This window comes from Ovis canadensis, chromosome 1, assembly GCF_042477335.2.
Source record: "Ovis canadensis isolate MfBH-ARS-UI-01 breed Bighorn chromosome 1, ARS-UI_OviCan_v2, whole genome shotgun sequence".
NCBI classification, from domain to species: Eukaryota; Metazoa; Chordata; class Mammalia; order Artiodactyla; family Bovidae; genus Ovis; species Ovis canadensis.
The window spans coordinates 100,662,827-100,666,159 of NC_091245.1; the positions used below are offsets into that span (position 1 = coordinate 100,662,827).

At 49.7% G+C, this 3,333-nt stretch overlaps 1 non-coding gene across 1 annotated transcript; it reads right to left on the bottom strand.

Annotated features, from left to right (window-relative positions):
- Positions 1-1,165: 1,165 nt before the first annotated feature.
- Positions 1,166-1,238, bottom strand: TRNAV-AAC (transfer RNA valine (anticodon AAC)). The gene has a single exon. It is a non-coding gene; the product is annotated as a tRNA-Val (tRNA).
- Between the last annotated feature and the right edge of the window lie 2,095 nt (positions 1,239-3,333).

Below are 3,333 nucleotides of genomic sequence, written 5' to 3' on the forward strand. Positions count from 1 at the left end.
ACTGAGAGACTGAACAGCACAACACATTTTTCTGCTACTTAATAAAATTATCTTTTATCCCTCACGATCTGTCTGAGCCTCTTCACAGGCTTCCCAGGGGAGGTCTCATTGTCTCATCCATGCTTTTGCCTGCTCTCGCTCCTTTTCACGTTTCCTCTCGTTGGACGTGATCTCTCCAGCTGCAGCCACACGCACCTCATCTACTAAACCGATGTCCAGAAGCGCAAACGGTCGGATGAAGGCGGAGCAAACCAGGAGCCATCAGCTTCCTTCGGGCGCCCCTTGGATCAAGCTGGGGACGTCTCCTGGCCGCTGGCATCTGCGGCGGGGACACTTCGGGGGCCTTCTGCCCTCGGAATCGCACGGCTTCCCCGCGGGAGTGAGCACCCTGAGTGGACTCCATCTCTCAGGTTGTCCGAGGCTCGGAGGGGAAAACGCTACTCTGAGAGACACAGGTGGCTCCGGCTAGCTCCGAAAGCATGCTTGCTTTCTGTCGGAGTGAGAAGTAAGCTCTCCTCGTGTCTCTGTGGCGCAATCTGTTACGGAGTTCGGCTGTTAACCGAAAAGTTCCTGGCTCGAGCCCACTCAGGGAGAGGTCTCACTCTTAAAATGTAAATGATACACGATTGTTTCTAATCCTGTGCATCCTCTCCTGAGCTCCAGTACACACACACACAGGAGGACCTACGTCCGGAATCTCGGGGGAAAGCAGGTCACCATCTCCCCTGTAAACTCATTTTACTAATGAAGTTTCTTCCACTGTTTGTAGTAGCCTCTATTTAACCGTTTCCATATACTTTTCCAATTAATTTGGCTCTATTCTTTTCCTCCGTTTTCCATCCACTGGATCATAGAAGAAGCCAGAGAATTCCTGAAAGCCATCTGTTTCTGATTCATGAACTACTCTAAAGCCTTTGACTGTGTGGATCACAACAAACTGTGGAAAATTCTTCAAGAGATGGGAATACCAGACCTCCTTCCCTGCTTCCTGAAAAACCTGTATGCAGGTCAAGGAGAGATGAAACCAGTCAGTCCTGAAGGAAATCAACCCTGAATATTCCTTGGGAGAACTGATGGTGAAGCTGAAGCACCAAGTCTCACTCCCTGCGGCAGGCCCCCATTTTTGTTTAAAATATGAATCTAAAAGTTTGCAGTAAAGTGACGTTGTTTCCGCCCGGTTTCGAACCGGGGACCTTTCGCGTGTTAGGCGAACGTGATAACCACTACACTACGGAAACCACATGGCAGCCAGTGCCTAGTGATATGCTCAAGGAATGCATGTTTGGACACCCGCTGGCCTTCAAATTTTCAAAGGAAGCCCAAGTGATCCCTCAAGTAAGGATCTGGGGTTCCTGAAAGGCCCTGACTGAGAGTTCCTCACCTCTCCCAGAGCGAGGTCCCTGTGGGCCCCCAGGCAGTTAGACCTCAGGATCCCCCAGAATCTGCTCTCCACTCCCCCCACTCTTCCCCCAAGCCAAAATTTCAGGCTCCTCTGTGAACTGCAACTGGTCAGGTACTCCTTCCATTAGCGAGGTCCAGATGCTTTCAGGACCTTGATAGTTGAAAAGCAAGCATCAGAGTGATGCAAACCACTGGCATTTGTCTTCCAAAAAAAGGAGTTGGAATGGAGACCCCCAGGTGAGACCTGGGATCCCAAATATCTCTAAGGACCACAGAGGTGGGAAATGGGACAGCATCAATGGATTATGCTTTCTGGGAAGATCCCAGGGTTCCAAAAGAAACTCTGGGTCTTTCCCCTTCCACCCCTGTGGCAAGGGTGTCTTCCCACCTTACCTGATGCTCTGTTGGCTCAGACCAAACACACTTCTCTTTGACACCAGTCTTTCACATCACACTTCCAACTTGTCAGAAAATCCTATTTTTCTTTGGTTAGTTATGCATTTTGATGCACATAATCTTTTTCTTGGTCTGATTTCCTCCTTCAACTTTCCTCATAAAGGTCGGGAGATGGATTCAACTTGAGAGTTTCCCTCCTTTGAAACTTTAGGGTTTGAGTCTTTTAACGTCGAGTACGCGGGGCTGGGCCGAGGTTGAGAACTCTCTTGGCCAAGTCGGTCAAGATTGGCCTCTCCTTGCCTGTCCTCCAGGGTCGGGGGCAGGGCCGGGCCACCTCAGCATGGCCCCTGCCGCGGGGTCCAGAGCCCTCATGCAGGCGTGGCACCGCGGGAGACGCTGCAGCCGATAGCGTGGATTCAGCACGCCGCGAGCCGGCGAGGCGCAGGTGAGCGGCGCACCTGGGTGCACGCGGCGACTTTTGTTCTGAGAGAGCCGGTGCCCTCCCGGCCCCCTGGCTCTGATCCCGCGGGCAGTAACCTCCGGGCCAGAAGAGACCAGTAGGGGAAGGGCAGCATCTCCTTCAAGCCCTGTCCAGTCAGCACCCAACAATGGTCTTGAAGAGACACAGTGAGAAGTGGTAATAGATTAGGGGAAAAGAAGAAATCCTTGGTGATTTCCTCATCGAAACACCTCATGAGGATGAAGTGGGAGCCTGCAGGGACCCAGTCCTCCTGGCGCTGGTGAAGGCCAGTCTAGTTCCCACCAGCTGCTGGAGCCAAAGCAGACAACCTTGGGCAGGTGACCAGTGAGTAAGCAGTCCTTCCTCCTCCCCAGCTGTATTGCACTTGAACTTGCGGCACTGGAGCGTGTCCCCCTTGGCTTTTGATGGATTCCGAAGAAGTAACACAGGTTTCTTTCTTGTTTTCAAAAATTGTTTTCTCCAACTTTTTTGAGACATAATTGACATAACACTGTGTGAGTTGAGCACGTTGATTGGATAGTTATATATGGCAAAATGATTCCCACCAGAGCGTTTACTAGCACCTCCATCCCATCACATAATTCTCATTTCTTTTTTGTGATGAGAACATTTATGATCTAGTCTCTTGCTGTTTTCAAGTATACATGCAATGAAGTGCTTCGATGAAGTTTACACCCAGGTAACTGACATCTTAGGATGTGATAAGAAATCCCTGGCAGTCTAGTGGTTAGAACTTGGTGCTTTCACAGCTGTGGGCCAGGGTTTGTAGAACTAAGATCCCACAGTCTGTGTTCAGTCATGCATGCTCAGTCATATCCAACTCTGTGGGACACCATGGACTGTAGCCCACCAGGCTCCTCTCTTTATGGGATTTTCCAGGCAAGAATACTGCAGTGGGTTGCCATTTCATTTACTTACATTAACAGAAGTTACTTTTGAATTTAAGATGTTTCAGAATTTTACATATTTGTATTTTCTGCATCATTTGAATTTTGTAAAATAACACATAGAGTTTAGGGGCTTCCCAAGTGATACTAATGGTAAAGAACCCACCT